The following is a 19,339-nucleotide window of genomic DNA, read 5'->3' as shown; positions in this document are numbered from 1 at the left end:
GATTAACTTTTTAGGGATCGCCCTGATTTCTAAATATTTTTTTACAGATTCGAATTCTCCATATCAACCTATCCAAAAAGTGGGCCATTAATTCCCGAAGTCATCTGCTCGAAAAAAATGGCCCAAGTATTTTTGAAAAATATGAAGAATTTGCTACGTTTTAGAAAAAAAATGGACGCCTGATTAGATGCCGGAACAATTTGCAAAAGAACACGTCACATTAGCTAACTATTTGCACAGGCCTTAATTTGTCTGAGGTAGAAGCAAAATTTGAAAACAAAAACTTGGGCAAAAGTCGACACTATACTTTATAGTTTTTTGCCCTTTCAAAAGTGGATAAAATTTTCCCCAAAATTTGGTATTTTAAAAGGAAATTTTGTCCAAAGTTTTTATTGTAAGAGGCCTCACTTTTAAACTGTCGAGCATGCTAACCACACTGGCCTCAACTTTCCAAATAATTCGAAGGCTCAATTGTAAACTTCATAAAAAGAAAATTATTAGCTTAATTCGGAGTGGAACACCAAGTATAATTCTCGGTTAATGAAAAGTGCAAAAGCTCCTCGTTTTCGCCCAAAAATGAAAATGTTCAAAAATTGAAAAAACATCCCCAGGTATTCATCCAAGGAACAAGTGTTCCGAATTTCAGTCAAATCCGACCACTTTTAAAGTGTCTAGGCTGCCCCAAAGTTTTACCCTCGCTTTGGCGAAAAACTCGTCCCCAGACCCTCAAAAATGAAAAAGGGAAGACCCCAAGGTATTTGTCCAAGAAACAAGAGTTCCAAATTTCAGCCAAATCCGACCATTTTTGTCTCCAGGCTGCCCCATAATTAAGAGGACAGACACACTGAACTTGAGAGTTGAAGAACTGAAGTTGAGAATATGATGTACCTAATAAAAATGTGAAGTTTTTTGCCAAAGGAAGGTGTGATTCAAATTTCAGCTCCGTAGACCAATTTTTCAGGTCTCTAGGCTGCCCCAAAAATTGTGGACAAACAAACAAACAAACAAACATCAATTGTAAGATTCTAGCTCAACTGAAGTTGAGAATAGGAGACATTACTGATAACTAGGTAACATCTTAAATAGTTAAATAAAATCTCTCAAAACTAGGTGACTAGGGGTGAAAACTAAAATAATTTGGTATTGTTAGGTGACTAGAGGTGATATCTGAAATAATTTGGTATTGTTAGGTGACTAGAGGTGATATCTGAAATAATTTGGTATTGTTAGGTGACTAGAGGTGATATCTGAAATATTTGCGAATATTTAGGTGACTTCTACATTTTTGCGGTATTTTTCAAAGTACGCGTTTCGTTCATTTATCTTTTCCGTGCGGAAATCATTATTCTAATAATAATAATAATAATAATATTGTTTTACAAATTCGCAGGCCACCGTGCTTGTGACCAGATAACCTGGGCGTATTCTAAGTGTGGTCTGACAAATGTTACGTATAGTTTTCGAAACAGTTCTGGAGTGAGGTACGTGAAGGTCCGCCTGATAAGACCAACCATTGAATTAGCTTTTTTCACTTGATTTGATATGTGTTGGTCAAAGGAGAGATTCTTATCGATGATAACACCAAGATCTTTTTCGAATGATACACGTTCAATAATTTTATCCCCTAGTGTGTATTCGTGTACATGTTTGATAGTATTTGGCTTTCCTAGGGTTAGCACATGACATTTGTTAGCATTAAAAAACATTTATTGGCCCAGCGCGGTTAGCGTAAGGGCCTTTCATTTGCACTGTGCCCGCTGTAAGTAACTCGCATGGTAGACGGAGCTCGTTTCATTATTTGAGGAAAACAAAGATTACAGGCTAATCATCAATTCTTTGCCGCGGAAAGTCATGTGATATACTTTTCAACCAATCACTATGGTTTAACTCACTAAAAGAATTTATTCAGCGATAAGACAATGTTAATCTTTAGTAAGTGTGATCTAATTCTGCTCAAACTTTATGGAACTAATGGATTCTGTCTTGTTTTCTGTCTCTATTTACATCTTTGACGTTTGACTGCTTCAGACACACGTTTTTTTACCAGTTGTAACTATCCATATCATAATTGATGCTGAAAGTAGTTTTTCCTGCTGATCCCGTGGGTATTTATTACAAATAGTGCAAATACAAACATCCATATCATTTGGTGCTGACTGTAGTTTCTTGCTCAATCGCGAATCTGCTCCCTGCTATCATCATATACATTTCTTTCAAAAGGTAATTAATTAAATCATTGAGACATTTTTTTAATATAGGCGACTATCAAAAATATGTTCTGTTTGTGTCAGCCGACCGACCAAGAAATTGGCAGACAAAGATTCCAAGTCTGACAAGTCGGAAAATTGTTGCAATTTTTCATCGAGCGAGCGAATAAATACTAAAAACTATACTTTGAAATCACCTAATTTACTACCGTCATCCTCTACATCATTTACGGTCCAGTTACAACAATCACACCACCATCTTCAAGACTTCGCTGGTCGCAAATGAATAATAAAGAAATGGCGGCTTCAAATTGAAATTGAAACCGTGCACACCAAATTGCCAAATAAACTGGAATACAAATACCATTTTAGAAAAATGGACGGTTTCCACATCCATACAAATCTTTCGCCCGCGGGCACTGATTGGGGCCATCCATATAGTACGTACGCAGTGAAGGGGGAGAGGGGGGTTTAGCAAAAGCGTACATCTATTGTTTAAATGACATCATTTCTATTGTTCTCTGCGTACAAGGGAGGAGGGGGTATCAAATTTTTAGAAAATCGTACGTACTATATGGACGGCCCCCTTACTATTTAAGCAAGTTTGAGAGCTTACAGAAACCAGTCCTTTGTTTCACTCTGTATGTAATCATGAAAATAAAACAATAACAAAATGACACTCTTGTGCGCTCGTAAAAAAAGTAATGGCTGTGGTTTTGACGCGAACGGAACATATTTTCGATTGCCGCCATACACCGAAACAATATATTTGGAATGGCTAACAAATAATAGTGTCTATTAAATAGACTGTGCAGCTCCCTTTTAATGTTGTTGCTTGGAGAACGTAGCAATGTCGGTCGGACCCCTCCACACCTTTCCCGTAATATCCAGTTTTCTGGATTTTTTTTCTGCGCAGTCTTTGCACTCCATCGCTTTTTAAAAGGGAGGTAACAAACCCAATTTTGCTTGCTTTTCCTTAGGGAAGAGTGGTTTTTGGCCTTTTTGGCCTTTTTCTCAACTTCTATTGCATGGAATTTTTGAAAACTTCAGTATGCTTTTACTACCAGTCAGCAATGCTCAAAGAAAAAGATGACAATTTTTACGTTTGCTCTGAAAATAGTTTGTCTTACTTTAGTGTGTGATTAAAATGACACAGTCTGAGACTAGATGGCATAATGTTTAATCTATTTCTGGTTTAAAACAATGGATGTAGTAATATGTATTAAAAAATACCAGAATGACCCTCTTTTAAGCGCTCCCTAAGCGCTGCACCTATAGATTTTTTTTCAAAATAAGCGCCACACCTAGAATCCGATGCAAAGCGGCGCTTATTAGAAAATCAAGAAAAATAAAACCACGCTTATTAGGACATAAAGAAAAATGAAAAACACATGTTTTTACTCATATTCTACTGTCATCAATTCGTTTAACAAAACGCATTAAATTTTTCTACTGAAACATAATCTTATAAAATATATTCCATTTTTTCTAGTGCTCACTCGAATAATTACTGACAAGAAAGAAATCCTATCTTGATTCCAATCCTTTACAGGTGAGTTGACTATGTTTTATTAACTGCAAGCTGTATTTAATTGAAGGGGAAGTCGAGTACATTTTAAATGGAAGAAATTTTTGTGGTATTCAATTTCGTGTGGTTGACAGACACCCAAAACCACAAAAATTTCTTCCCTCTGATCAAAAACAAAAAATGGACGGGGTCTTTCTTTCTATTTACTGTAATAATTAAAACTTAAAATTGCATTTTAGGGCTGCTTAAAATAATTTGAAATTTTTGTTTTCTCTTTCGAATTTTGATTAAATGTGGATGGGGGGCTCCATTATAAAATTAACTTTGTGATGAAAAAATTTACACCCCTCCTATCTCGCTCTCTCTCTCTCTCTCTCACAAAAGACAAGGACATGAATAGAAAAAATAGGCTCATTAGCAGTATTAAGAAGTCACTGAAAAATTATTCCCCTGCCTTTTTAGGGGCTTATAATCTTATCGAGTTATAAAATATCGAGTTAGTCTTCGAATTATGAAGCATGACGCCATGCTTCGAGTTATGACTATTTCCTAACTCAATGAATCTGTTTATGAAATAAGGTATCGAGTTATTTAACATTCCCAATGAAATAAAGTCACCGAGTACATAACTTGATAAGTTAGTGTTTAAAATAAGTCATCGAGTTACACAACTCGATTTTCTTAACTCGAAGATAATAACTTCCCCTTTTTAGGAGAGAATAGCAATTCAATAAGAAATTGACATTTCATATTTTCTTTTTCGTTTTAGGAATCAACGCCGAAACCACCGATCTGTCGGTGGAGTGTATACCATACTACACAGCCAAACAGCCAAATCTTACTAAACTTAGCTTACTAAACTTACTAAACTCAATCAGCTTACTCCGTTAACAATACCGTTTTGAAATATACATTGAAGTTTCCTGGGAGTTTCCTGTGTCATTTTTTTTGTTCTTCCCTTCGCAAAGTAATCTTTAGGCGAAAAATCATGATATCGATCGAAGCTTATCGTAGTTCGATCGGCAACTTTAATGGAACTAGGCAATTTGACCTTCGTTCAATATATCGAGGTTTTAAGGTTGGCTCGTCACTTCCCAGTAAAGGGCTTTCTAGACTTCTTAAACCCTTCCCTTTTTTAGTAGAATCTTTCTAAAGTAAAAGAAAGTAGATCAGGGTTTTCGAATACCTTAAAGGAAGAAATTTTGGCGGAAAGAAAATTTGGCGGATTTGGCGGATTTGACTGAAATCCGCCAAAATTTCTTTTTTCCGCCATCCGCCAAATTAAATTCCCGCCAAATTAAACATTTTGAAAATATGATCTCTTTTAAGGTGTTTTTGCTATTTTTTCGCTGTTTTGACGCCATCTTAAGGTTAAATTTTTAAACGACCGCTAAATTAAATTCCCGCCAAATTTAGTTTTTTCGTCCATCCGCCAAATTAAATTCCCTCTGAAAAAACTTTTTTGGCCATCCGCCAAATTAAATTCCCGCCAAAATTTCTTCCTTTAAGGTAGTGTTTTTCAAAAAGTCGAAATAAACTCTGTAATCTGAAATGAAGGTGCGTTTTAGCTCCGAACCAGGTAGAAGAATGTGCATGCTAAAATCATTTTTTATAAAAAGGCTTTTAAGCGAGGATGTTTTCAGGTAGCAAACTTAACGGAGGAACAGAGCATTTAATTTTTGTAGAACGTTATTTTTTTCAAGGAGATAAAAAAGCATTACTAATACATACGATGGAATAATTACAAGTAATACTAATAACTGTAAAATGAAAGATCTATGTTCTACAAAATAAAATTATTTCTTTAAAAAAAACTCCTATAGCTCTATTACAATAAACATTGCCTTACATTCTTATAAAAAACGTACCTATTGGAAACACCTGAAAACACGGAATTTGACCCATGTGCTGTTATTTCTATCAAAAAACAATATCTGAAATACTACAGATTATTCAGTGCCATCTACAAAACCTCTATAGAAGGGAGGCTGCGTACCAGAAATATACATTTTAACAATATAAATATGAAAAACTATGTTCGAGAGGCCTTGAAGTGTCACGGGAATAGGCCACTTGATGTCAGATTAATATTGTACATTCGATACAATGAAAGACGTCTTATGCTGGGCCGTAATGCCGCCAGGCTACTTGTTTTTCTTTTTATCAACTTTAAATCTTCATAAATCTTCATTTTGGTTATTTATTCTTGAAGTATCAATATTGCATAAATAACATCAAATATTATCAAATATCGAGACCTAGACCATACCATACATTTACCTTACCTAACCTAATTTTGTCCTATCCGAAACTGGATAATAAATCATTTTCAGGACCTTTTCCTACTGAGGGGAACTTGCAAGTTTTTTTAACAACTTTCATTAATTAAAATAAAAGGCTATCACTATGTTGGACTCTTAAACCCTACCTGAACACACCAGCTAGTAGCAACAAAAAGCTACATTATATTCAAAATTTTACAATGAAAAAAGGTTTTTTAAAGGAATGGAAAACTTTAGGGCTGACAAATTTAACACTGTTGTTGGATAATATGTTTGATATGTAAATTGATTTTTAGATTGGACTTTGGACGTATTTGAAACTGACAAAACTGAATTCACTGACTAGAGAGAACTGACTGACCACAATGACCTATGGGAAACAGAACCAAATGACTTGACGTAGACACCTTTTGACAATCGTCATATTTATCCTAACGACACTCATTTATTTTACATTTTAACTGGGATCCTTTTTTGTAAAAATAAAGGGGGTTTTGAAAATTATATCAAAACTGACATCACTGGAAAATGACAATTTATAGTGATTTTGAGAAAGAGAACAACTGAAATTCTCTTCTGTAAAAAACCTTTAGATTTTGTTTTGTACAATTTCGATTGTCTTTTAAGTATTTCAACCATCTTTTACTATGAAAGTGTTCAAGACAATACTAAGATTAGACTTGTAGTAATGCTTTTAAATCAAAATCCTCTTGTTTTACAAAAATGCAAAATTTAGGATTGATATCTTCCAACTTCCTGTTTACATTGATTTAAATTACAGATCTAGAAAGAGTCTGATAGTAGCTCAAATTATTTTTCAATTTAGGAATAAACAATTCGTGCAACCAAATCAGCTGTAAGTTTGTTTAATTACGTGATAATTGTTTGCTCAGAAATATAATCTGCTGATACTCATAAAATTTATGTTACCAAGTACACAGCTGTAAATAGCTTGGTTTAAGTAAGTCTATATTTATTGCCCTCTTTCAGTGGTTTTAACGGTTGAAATTTTCAAACCTCTCCTCGTTGTTTATTCGGCACCTGGAAGTATTGGTCACCTAGAGATTTCTTTCATTGCATGTATTTATACATAGTTATATGATATTCTTCATTATATTCTTTAGATACCGGGTGTGCCAAAAATGATAGGCCTAAAATTGAAACTTTGACGTAACTTTTTTTCAGTTAGAATAGAAACTTGAACTTTTACATGCGTTTTAAGCAACCTATTTTGAAGCTTTCCTGAAAGTTTCATTCTTATAGCTTTAGTAGTTTTAAAGATATGGAGATTTTCCTAAAGGATGTGAAAATGTGCTTGTTTATAGATTTGACGTCAGTTTTTTTTCTGAAGAAAAATTCACTTTTTACAAAGCAGTACTTTTGATGATAAAACTATAATGAGTAAATCCGAGATTTGAGTTCACGAATAATGCATCTTAATTGAGGAACCATTGCATTCACCAACAGTGCGAACACGACCAACAAATTGCTTCATAGATTTTCTGATTTCAGGTAGGTTTCTCGCGCATTCCTTCCAAACAGACTTGATCTTAAGAATGATTTCCTTCTCTGTTTCAAAAGGCTTCTTTAATCTTCCTCGGTACACCTTGCATTTAACTTCGTTCCAAAAATAGTGATCTAAAGGATTACTGTCGGGACTCTTTGGAGGCCACTGATCTTTCCTAAGGTATCTTCTCGGTATGGTTTCCTGCAAAAAGTCTTGGACAATGTTGCTGGTGCTCGAGGAAATCAATGAGGTGAATTTTGCGAGTCTGTAGTTTTTTCCGTGTTTAAGTCTAAACAGAGCTTTACGCCGAAAATACATTCGAATTTTCAAATGTAAACAGCGCTTTGAAAATCGAATGTTTTTGAGTGTTCACACGAGCGCGCAAATGTTTTCGAATGTTTTGAAACAATTTATTTTAGTAAGTACGTTCAATCTGGACAGTCTGGAAAATGTTTTTTGCCACTCGATCTTTCGAAATCATTGAAATCTTTTTTTCTGAGAGGGGAAGGACTCTGATATTTTCTTTTTCTAAATGTTGCATACCGGTATTATTTTCATTTAAAGAGTCAAAATGTATTTTCTTTCAAAGAATTATGATTTATAATCAGGAAACACTTCTTAGTAATTTTAACTGTATTTTGGATGCACAAGTTTATTGGAAGGGCATTATTTTTGCCCAGAGTTATAGCTTCAGTTTTCATTTTTATTCACTTCTTTGTTGTTTACAATTCTTTATTTTATTCTCCAAAAAACTTTAGATTTTTTTTGGTGTTGTCAATGATGATGATGTTAGTGCAATTTAAGAACGAAGAAGATGGGAAGAAGAAAAAACCGAGCTTTCTTCAGTTTTGAGATGTTTTTGAATTTGAAATGCGTGCTGGAGGTCAACTGCAATAAAACAAAGGTTAGTTAACTTTTATTAATTGTGGATTCTTGATATTATTCAAGTCGCAGATGACAAGAGCAAGAGAATTCTCTCACTGTCAACTGAAGAAGGAGTTGTGGTACCACCTCAAAATTGGTCGAAATTCATGGAGAATCCAGCCTGACTCAGCTCATTATTATTTGCTGGCAAATGCTAAACCCCATTCACTCTCCTCACTTTAGATATTTAATTTCCCTACATAAGAGCTAAGGCTCTTTCATTTTCTAATATCCCTGTTCTGGCAGAATGTAGATTAAAATGCTATGTTATGCTATTATGGTCTTTATAAAGAGAATGGAAGTAAAAGATGGGTATTTTATGCTAACAATCCCTGTCTCACTGAAAGTTTTATCTCTAAGGTTATGGATTGATGACACAAATCTTGATTTATATTAGATTTATTTATATTCTTTCTTTTTCTTCAGGATGTAGAAAAAATGGATTTCAGATGGTTTTGGAGTCATTTTTTTCTGGATTTTTTATGTCTGAGCTACAGAAAGTTTAAAATATATTGTGCATTGTGTATCAAAAAGTCACCTTGTCTCGTTCTTCTAAATCTGATGTCTAGTCCTTCTAGTTTAGATACATCCCCGTCCTATGAATGAGCTATAAAATGTTTCACAAGAAGAATAAAATTCATTTCTTTCCTTTCAATTTTTGCAAGTATCTTGATTTTTGAAGTTCATTTTGAGACATTTCGCCTCTTTTTCTTCCCCGCCTCCTTCTTAAAAAAAATTCACTTTTTTCTACGCCAATCAGATCTCACGTCTTTTTCCCGATCAGCCAATCACAATGGCTTGTAGAGGGCATTGCGTAATTTTTTGTCTGGTCTGTAATTTTGATGTTTTCTCGAATCCAATGAATTTTCTTTAGCAGAGTAATGGGGCCCACTAAACCTGCAAATGCAGCGATTGTATTGGCTATCAAAAAGCCATTTTAGATTTTCTTGAAAGCCAGATAAATTGCGGACCGAACCGTGGGTCGGGGCTATTTTTTAATGGTCCCTATCTCGAATAAAAGGAGATCAAAGTCTGGACTTCGAAGATTCCTTTGACAAAATAACTTCCTGAAGAAAATATTTAAGCCATAAAATTAGCCCCGACCCTAGATCAGGTGCCCCTATGTGCAGGCCACCCTAAACAGTTGTTTTTGACCCTTAACTCTCGGCCGAGTCGTTGCTTTTTTTGATAAACAGCAATTTTGGGACCTTACTTCAGTGGTCGTTTACTCGCGGTTTTTGACAGTTTTAACAAAAGACTTTGCCCTAAACTTCAGTTGAAAGGTTATATTTTCACAATAAATCAATTACACAATATTCTGAACTTGTTTATACGTTTAAATTTGAGCTCAATACTCTTCATTATGAAAATCGCAAAATTTGATAAATTTTACAGACCAGAAAATTCACCTCATTGACACACTCGAGTGTGCGATGAAGCCCCATCCTGAATGAAGATCCAGTCCCTTCTTGGATAGATTTTTTCGATTGCTGGAAAGAGTTCACGTTTCAGATGGTTCTTGTAGTTTTTGGCGTTGACTTTCAATCCTTTTCGTTTTACAAAAATCGGCCTCGTAACACCATGCCAGGTGAGTGCAGCTGACACCATAACTTTTACTGATTGGCGGTTGCTTTCATGGAAAAGGTTTTCATCAGGGACGTCTTTCTTTGTGCCTTTGTGGTAAACTCGATCGTTTTGGCTATTCAACGGTACCTGGAGTGGAAAATCACCTTCATCTTGAAAAATGGCGCGTTCAATCATCCTCGGGTTTTTTACAAACTTCTCATGAAGACTAACAGCTCGATCGACTCTACGATTGCGTGTTGCATCGTTCATCTGTGGTGTTTTTTGACGTTTAAATTGGTTGTAGCCTTTATCTTCAACGATTCGGCGTACAGAGGAATGAGAGATTTCAAGCTCTCTAGCGATTTCTCTTGGTGAAGCGTGTGTCCTAGGTTCTTCTTCCTGCGAGCAGATCATTTCTTCAACAAAAGCTTCATTTTCAGCAGTTCTGACACTTCTTGGTCTTCCAGATCCTTTCTTTCGCTCCATAGTCTCATACTCTTTAAATTTCTTGACGGCACGTTTAACTTTTGAATAATGCCAGTTCTTTTCTGGGTTCTGTTTCCATATCTCATAAGCTGTATACTCTTTCTCGATATAATGTCTGATAATCACCTTGTCTTCGTCAGAAAGAGGTGCCATTTTTCAATCTGTCTTGTGGCGATTTTTTTTCAGTAATGGTTAGAAATGCCTGTTGTCTTGAACGTTAGTAAGTGAAACCATTATGCAATAGAATGTCATCTTTTAAAATAACACTGCAATGGCATCTTTCTGATTTCAAAACAAAAACTGAAATAAGCAAACGCAACTCCGGTTCGGATACTAAACGCTAGGGAACTGTGGTTGACAATTTTTTTGTTTTGACGTCAAATCTATAAACAAGCATATTTTCACACCCTTTAGGAAAATCTCCATATCTTTGAAACTACTAAAGCTGTACAAATGAAACTTTGAGGAAAGCTTTGAAATAGGTTGCTAAAGACGCATGTAAAATTTCAGGTTTCTATTCTAACTGAAAAAAGTTACGTAAAAGTTTCAATTTTAGGCCTATTTTTTTTTGGCACACCCGGTATTACAGAAACGCAGCGGAACATCAAATACGATGATCCAAAACGAGCTTTTAAAATAGGTGCTTTTCAAAAATTTACATCGATCATCACCCAGATTTATTTATATGGCTCACCTATTTCTATTCGACACGACTCAAAGCAAGTTTGCAAACATCTCTATAGTAAATAAAATGTGTCAAATCCCTAATACTATACAAAGGTCAAAAGATCGATGAACAAATAAAGAACTTCTTGGTTGTGTTCTGGTTATAATTTTTGCTGCAACAGCCATATTTTAACCGACAACAAAATATGATGCGAGTCTCAAGCATTTCCTGTCATTAAGATGCAGTTTGCTCTATGTATTGGTAGACAGTTTATTTTCGTTTTAGGCAAATTCAAATTACTTTAAAGGAAGAAAGCTTTGCGAGGAGAAATAAATTGCAAAAATGAACATTCTACTGTAATTCGCTAGAATTAACTTTCGTGAAATAGGTCAGGGGGGTCGGTACTAAGGTGTGGGGGCCAGTGCCGCGTTGTGGTCTGATAAGGTAAGTAAAAAACAACTTAATACATGGTACTAAGTGGTGGTCCTAATTGAAAAAAACATTTTTGCAACTTAGTATCAAGGGACTAAATGGTGGTCTCAATACCAAATATGAGGCATCAAGTTAGTATCTGGTACTCAAAATCACAAAAAATCACAAAAATGTTCTTTCACTTTCTCTTGACTAATCCAATTTTTACGAAAATGCAAGAAAATGAGTTGAAGAGAAAGGTTTTAAAGGTTTTTGCTGTTTTCACAGCATACTATCAGTGGTCACCATTTGTTTGATTTAATTTGTTTTTTTATTTTAGGTAAATTTTAATTATATAAGTGAATAATTTTTTTCCAGCAAACTTATTTTTTGATGTAGGTCAATTGTGTTTATTTCAGTAATTTTCATTTGGTTAAATTAAGGGCTTTTTATTATTAATAAAATGACTAGTAATGTTCGTGTAATAAGGTATTTATCAACTTTGCTTGATTAAAGTTTATGTTGATGATGTTTCAAATTAAAGATTTTTAAATTAATTAATTTAGTCAATTAGCGCTAAATTTGTTTTTATTTGAAACTTTATTTCTTTTGATTTAAAAGAAATTGACTTGAAAATGATATTTGCCTTGACCTAACCAGACAGAAATGTTTCCTGAGATATTAAGGGTGGTACAGTTGTGTGGTATTTTTTGTTGTAGATTTTTTTAAAAAACTTAAAGGAGGTGTACCAAAATAAAAACATTACTAAAAATTAGGGAAGGTTTAAGGAAAATCAACTTAGTACAGGCTACTTCATTTCTCAATGGTGATATCAAGATTGTACCGGGTACTAAGGGGTGGGTAGGGGGTCTCAGATAAATTTCAAAATACAAGAAAGTACAACTTTTCGGCACTTGTCCAGTACCACAACTTGGTACCCCGCCCCCCTGAATAGGTATTTTTCGATTTTTTTGCAAGAACTTTCTTTAACGATTTTGCCGAAAAATCGCGAAAGTTCCTTCCTTTAATAAGATACCTTGAGGAAATCATCAATCCCTGAAGACCGCGAAAATGATACCCCGCAAAAAAAGTCTAAACAACAACATGGATTATAACTATTGAGTTATATATTGACAGATATTGTGTTCAATCGTTTCCCTCGTCGTAATCAGTTTGAAACCGCACCGTGAACGTTTCTTCTTGTTATTATTGCCATTATTATAGTCATTTTTATGATTTACCAGGATCAACTGTGAAAATATGTTTCTGTGGAAACTTCACAATCGACCCAGAGAACCTATTCTTTATTCGAAGAATTTTTGGTGGAAAGAAACCTTCGCGTGTCGAGAATTGAAAGTTCCTTGTGTATGTCCTTTACACCAAAAATAGACTACCGACCAATAATATCCGTTCATCCTATCAAAATTTTTCGAGAGAGCCATCTTCATCCAGCTTTGTAAATTCATCGAGGACAAAGCACTTTATCATCAGATACAATCTGGCTTTCGCAAAGGTCACTCTACAACTACTTTGCTCATCAAACTTGCAATAAACAAAAGTGAAATTGCCCTATCTTTACTCGAAAACCTTCGATACCAAAGACCACCAGAACCTGCTATTTAATTTACTTTTCTTATGACTCTCTTCAACTTTTTAAAGTTATTTGAAAGACAGGAAACAATACGTACAAGTTGAGAACAAAACATCTTCTATAAAACTGTTTTTTGTTTCACAGGGCAGTGTAATATTGGGCCCTGTAACTTTCAATCAATACGTCATTGATCTTTTTGATCAAGTCGTATCTACCAGTGTCCAATACCCTGATGACACCACCCTTTACACCGACGCTGTAAAGCCAAAGATCTACATCACACCATCAAAGAAATGAAAAAGAACGTCTAAAACCTTCAATCCTATGGTCAAAAACATTAACCTTCTATTTAACAAAGATCAACTTCAGCTTATCATATTCCACTCACAACACCTAAGAAGCTTTCAAACACTTTCATCAAGTCCACCCAAGGAACGCTGTGTGCACTTCGTAATAATTCACGTCCGAAAAACCTTAGCTGTTTAAGCAATATACTGTCCAACCCTAATTACAGCAGCTGGATATGTTATTTTTCTCTACGCTAACTTGAATGACGTAAATGAACTAAAATGGTTACCAGTCAAGGAGTCAGTCAAGGAGTACATGGAATTTTTTACCTCAAAAATCGTCCACAAGTCGAATTGAGATAAAAGTCATCCCAATTAACTTAAAGTGGAATTTTTGACCCAGGCAAGACGCAGCGTTCTACATTGAAACAACCATTGTTCAAAGTTGTTGGCGATAGAACGTTCCAATGTCAAGCTCGTTGTATTACGACTTACAGAAAATGTCTTTAAAGTCTCTGACATTTCAAATTTCACGACCCTTACCTGTTTCACATTACTATAAACATTTTAATGAGTTAATATATATATTTTAACCATTTAAATTTACATTTTTTAGTTTAGGCAGAAGAACAATTTGTATAAATTTAATGTAAAATAAAAGAAATTAAAAATGAAACAAATTTAATGAAGTTAAACAAATGAAAATACAACTTGGAGTTGTCTGTGGATTTTAGCGAATTTATTTAAAAAAAAAAGTTTTTTAACGAGAATAAAAACTTTCGCGAATAGCTTCATCAGAATTTCTCGCAAAAGTTTCTTTGAATTAAGTGTTAAAGATTGACTGTCATGTAATTTATTTATTTTCTCATCATATATACTTTTTATATCTAGAAATGTGATGAATGTGAAGAGTGGGTGCCTAATGCCAAAAGAAAATGCATTTCCAGGCACGAAATTGTGAGGTTAACAAAGTCAAGGAAAGACTGTGCTCAAAGAGCAAAAAATGCGCTATGAGGTATGTTATGGTTTTTAGATTAATTTCAGTTACTGATACCTTTGATGTTATTACGGTATTCTGTCGAATTGAACTTCTAATGACATGGAGGTTGTGTATCCTTTTTTGACAAAATGTTTTTGTAATAAATCATATTACACATATCTGTTTAGGGTAACACGCTGTTTTATAACCACCACTGGGAATCCGTCACCTTTATGGCCAAAGTTAGCACCAGTGTCAAAGGCAAACAATCGATTTCATACGATCGCTTTGCAACTCCAGGTTGGGGTCAGACTTTTTTAAATGGTCAGTGCTGTGACCCCATCCAGAAAATGGTGGTTGGAACATTTGAAAAAGGTAGTATTATTAATGATAATGAAACCCACCTAAGTGACATCAATTTCTTTTTGGTTACCAATCATTATACATTCAGTTTTTTATTATATCCTTCATAAAGTTCCTTCATCTTTCTACATGGATTATGCTTGTATCAGCATAGCTGCGCTGGCAACAATATGTCACCACTTTCTAAAAGCCATGGGTTTTCTTTAAATTTTATTAGCTATTGAAGAAGAACGGGATGCAAAAATCATATAAAAAAATTTCGTGAGTATTCCAGATAGTTAAACGTTTTCAATTCTTTTTTTCTTAACCCAAAATACGATTATTTAGGAGTTTTTATCATTGATTTGTTTGATAAGTAATTTATTTAAATTCGCCAAATTCGCCAAAATTAGTTTCCCTAAGGTATTAGATCTAAATTTCTTATATACCGTTTCCAGGACGAACAAGTTCAAAACCAAGGAAAACAGCCAGTAAGTATTCGTTTATTATAATTGTTTCATCATCATCACGTCCCTTCATTCTTATCTTATCTGCTTTCATTACAATACCTTTTTTTCATCGAACATTACAATTAATTCGGATTAACTTTCGCGAGGTCAGAAATTCACGAAATTCTTTGGATAAACTTTCGCAAATGAGCGATTGTAAATTTTTCGCGAGATAAACTTTCGCAAATTACGAAATTTGAAATACGAAATTCGCGAAAGTTGATCCGAGTGAAGTAGTTGAACTAAATAACAATTATTTGGAAGTTTTTCTCACTGATTTGTTTGTAAAAAAACAACTATTGACAAGTCATATTACATAGATCTGAATTTTTGTTTAGCAAGAAGAACAAAGATAGCAAACAAAGTAACAAAATTTTCAACGGCAAGTAAGGATTTTATAATTGTTTCATTATTGTTGTTATCATCATCATGTCCCTTTTTTATCTTTTTTCGTTAAAATACATGATTAAAGTTTGAAAAAAGTCACAATGTTATCAGTTCCCAGATCATCTTCCATCGCAATGTTTTTTTCTTGTTTTCTTTTAGCGGGCAATGGTCAACCATCACCTTGTGCGCCTGGTAAGCATCTCATTTTAATTATTTCTGCGTTACTGGTATAACATTATTTTTATCTATTAACTTTCAATGCAATATTTTTCTCTTTTTTATTTAGCGAGCAATGATCAACCATGATCTTGTGCGCCTGGTAAGCATGTCATTGTAATTATTTTTGCATCACTGGTATAACATTATTTTTATCTATTAACTTTCAATGCAGTATTTTTCTTTTCTTTTTTTGGCGAGCAATGATCAACCATCACCTTGTAAGCCTGGTAAGCATGTCATTCTAATTATTTTCGCATCACTGGTATACCATTATTTTTATCTATTAACTTTCAATGCGATTTTTTTCTCTTTTTTTAGCGAGCAATGATCAACTATCACCTTGTGCGCCTGGTAAGCAGCATCTCATTTGAATTATTTTTGCACCGCTGGTATAACATTATTTTTATCTATAGATTTTCTATGCAATATTTTTCTTTTCTTTTTTTAGCGAGCAACGATCAACCATCGCCTAGTGCGTCTTGTAAGCATCTCATTTTAATTATTTTTGCATCACTGGTATAACATTGTTTTTATCCATAAACTTTCAATGCAATATTTTTTATTTTATTTTTTTTATTGAGCAATGATCAACCATCGCCTTGTGCGTCTTGTGAGCATCTCATTTTAATTATTTTAGCATCACTGGTATAACATTATTTTTATCCATAAATTTTCAATGCAATATTTTTCTTTTCTTTTTTTAGCGAGCAATGATCAACCATCACTTTGTGCGTCTTGTAAGCATCTCATTTTAATTATTTTTGCATCACTGGTATAACATTATTTTTATCTATAGATTTTCTATTCAATATTTTTCTTTTCTTTTTTTAGCGAGCAATGATCAACCATCACCTTGTGCGACTTGTAAGCATCTCATTTTAATTATTTTTGCATCACTGGTATAACATTGTTTTTATCCATAAACTTTCAATGCAATATTTTTTATTTTTTATTTTTTAGTGAGCAATGATCAACCATCACCTTGTGCGTCTTGTGAGCATCTCATTTTAATTATTTTTGCATCACTGATATAACATTATTTTTATCCATAAATTTTCAATGCAATATTTTTCTTTTCTTTTTTAGCGAGCAATGGTCAACCATCACCTTGTGATGCAAACATACCAAAATTGTTAACCATCTTGCTTTTATTTTTGTTATGATAACACACACTTGCTCAAATAGCACACAAAAATGGAGAGGGTCTGGATTTAAATAACCCCCGCCACCCTCACCAAAACCTCCGTGTGTAAGAAATATGAGGCAATTTCTCAAGAAAAACATCCAAACTCAGGCAACTGCGAACTAGAAATTGGTATATTTACCCCCTGATTTGACACCTGTATCCCTGATGCCAGATAATGAAAACCACAGATTACTTTCCTCTATGATCTATCAGAAAGTATCAATGTCTCCAGTAGTTAAAAATCAAATTTCGTACACCTTAATACTTTTTATAGGTTAAATGGGCCCAAAAATCAATAAAAATTGATAAAAATCCACTAAAAAGGACAATTTTACCCCCTGGTTTGTCCAGTTGCACTCTGAATGTGATAATTTCAAGTCAGAATTGTAATTTTCCAGAGTTTATTACACAAAGATCAAGTTAAAACTATTTTCGAAGATATTTTAGGCGAGATAAAGCAGTGAAAATTGCTCAAACTATGTAAAAATTCAATAAAAAGTGGGCATTTTTAACCCCTGAAGCGTCAAAAATGAAACTAAATACAGTTGACAAGAAATTTTTCTGACGTATCGCATCAAATTTTATCATAACACAAAGCTTGTGCCTTCTTGTTTTGGTAGGTCCCAGTCTTATAAAGTGTCAAAATTCAGTGAAAATACCCTCATTAAAAGTTGTTTTGGTAGGTCCCAGTCTTATAAAGTGTCAAAATTCAGTGAAAATACCCAAATTTTCCCTATATTGCCCCAGGTAAACCCCCAAAAATAATTTTTCGCAAAAATTGCCAATGATGATCACCGATGTATCTTGAAACTTTTGGCAAAGTATATGAAAAATTGACCAGGAGTTAGCTTTGGGGACCGACCATTTCTTAAACTAGGATAGTTGAGGATTCCAAAAATGTATAGTTTATCCTGTAGAATCTTGGGTTAAGCAAAATGCCATTTTTCAGGTTTGGCTCCCGGACTAGTACTCTGTATGAGGTAAGAATAAGCCGATATACAAACATACGTTAAAATATAAACAGGACTAAACTAAATGAAAAAAATGGAAACAAAACCCACTTTAACAATATAAACCAAATAAAAATCTACTAAAGTAAATGCTTTAATCGGAGTAAAAATTATATTAATTAGGTCAAGGAAACAATATTCCGTAAACGAGATTCTGGAGTGGAACATGAATGTGACACATTCATTCCACAAATGCAAAGAAAGGAGCCAAAGATGACTTCAATGCATACTAAGAATTTACAGATATCGAGACAGACTCGCTAGTTATTTCGGCTACAATGACTCACTTTGGAATGAATAAGATTGATGGTAAGACACTGAAATTTAAAGTACGAAATTTACAAAAATGTACAGGCAGAATCTTTTAAGAATTGTCTTGCTTCTTTTGAAGATTTTAGTAGAAATAAAAAAAACAATAATATGAAACCAAAAGGAAGATCAAAAAAGAAGAACAAGTCAACTAACGAGCAGACACCCAAAAGTTTGGAGGAGAAAATCAAGAACAATAATGAGAAAGCTAAAGTCAGAATGCAGAGGTACCGGCAAAAACTTTATCGTGATCAGGAGTTACATGAGAAGGTCAAACAGAAGGATAGGGTGAGAAAAAAATCCCAACGAAAGTGTAAAGAAAAGGAAACAGAAAAACAAGCAGAGGAGAGAAAAGGAAAGGCAAGGGTAAAAAAGCAAAAACAAAGAGCTAAACAAAAAGAGGAGAGGAATCAAAGAGAATGTTTTGGAGATCCTATTCGAGATTTAGAAAATGCGTTTAATGAAGAGAGGAGAAAGAAAAAGAACATTTGCAGTAAACTGAAAAGAGAGACAGAAAAATTGAAGAAGAGTGAAAGGATTCTCAAAGTTAAAGTAAAAGCCCTTACTGCAAAAGCATGTGTAAAGAAAATGAACTTTTCACCATTATTATCGTCATCATCCAGCAGTATGTCATCATCCAGCAGTATGTCTTCTCCAGATGTAAGCACAGACTCCTCAAGCTACGATTCCTCTAGCCCAAGTCCAGGATCCTCTAAAACACCTTTGGCGAAACAAAATTATGAAATTCTCAGTCCAGGGACTAAAAGAAAGACCAGAAGAGCACTCTCTTTGAATAAACCTGCTGGCTTTTCTTCTAAAAGTATACGCAAAGAACTTGGAATTAACATTCATAAAAAAGCAACCCTAAATAGTACTATCAAAAGTGTGTTATGTCAAGACGTTGAAAAGTTTTTCCAACGCCCTGATGTTACAAAAATTTGT

General features: G+C 34.1%; 2 long non-coding RNA genes across 2 annotated transcripts in view; both read left to right on the top strand.

Moving 5' to 3' along the window:
• Positions 1-19,339, top strand: part of LOC136824902 (uncharacterized) — a 366,918-nt gene that overhangs the window by 78,037 nt on the left and 269,542 nt on the right. The window lies entirely within an intron of this gene.
• LOC136824890 (uncharacterized) lies at positions 2,105-5,446 on the top strand. The gene is made up of 3 exons (XR_010849187.1): positions 2,105-2,220; positions 3,700-3,759; positions 4,505-5,446. It is a non-coding gene; the product is annotated as an uncharacterized lncRNA (long non-coding RNA).

This window comes from Clytia hemisphaerica, unplaced genomic scaffold (assembly GCF_902728285.1).
Source record: "Clytia hemisphaerica strain Z4C2 unplaced genomic scaffold, Clytia hemisphaerica genome assembly, whole genome shotgun sequence".
NCBI classification, from domain to species: domain Eukaryota; kingdom Metazoa; phylum Cnidaria; class Hydrozoa; order Leptothecata; family Clytiidae; genus Clytia; species Clytia hemisphaerica.
This window is presented reverse-complemented; position numbering and strand designations above follow the sequence as displayed.